This window comes from Sinocyclocheilus grahami, unplaced genomic scaffold, assembly GCF_001515645.1.
Source record: "Sinocyclocheilus grahami isolate Dianchi unplaced genomic scaffold, SAMN03320097.WGS_v1.1 scaffold1892.1, whole genome shotgun sequence".
NCBI classification, from domain to species: Eukaryota; Metazoa; Chordata; class Actinopteri; order Cypriniformes; family Cyprinidae; genus Sinocyclocheilus; species Sinocyclocheilus grahami.
The window spans coordinates 137,657-138,292 of NW_015507071.1; positions in this window are offsets into that span (position 1 = coordinate 137,657).

Here is a 636-nt window from a genome sequence, read left to right on the forward strand (position 1 = left end):
CAATTAATAATTTAGGATTCATTTATGACCGTTAAGAAGCATTTTAGATTCACTAAAACAAACCAGTTCATAAAGTCGCTTTTTCGTAGTCAGTAGTCAGATTTATCCTCTAAATGATAAATACTCACAGTCTGATACACAGCAGGTTTAGAGTCGTTTCCTGAATCACGATGGACTCATAAATGCATGTGGTTAAAAAGAAAACAAATGGTGACATCTAGAGGAATATAGATATGCATATGTAGATGCCAATTATTACTATATTATTAGCTGTTTCTTTCTATGGCCGTCCGCCATATTGGAACGGTCAAAGCAGCTCCGTGAACACTCAAGAGCGAGTATTTCTGCAACCCTAGTTATCCCAAACACTTTAGGGACTTTGGTTATTATGCATATTATGAATATCTATATCTGCAATAGACTTCAGCAGACAATTTTTCTAAACACAATACAAGACGCTGAAGCCAATAGCTAACACGACATTTAAAAGGCACTATAGTTTAAAAATCTATAATGTGAAGTTAATACATCAAATCAACACATTCTCACCTGTGAAAGTTTCTCTCATTTCTTCAAGAAGTTAAATTTCGGCCATTTTTACAACCAGAGGCTGCGCAATGTTGTGGCTTCTTCTTC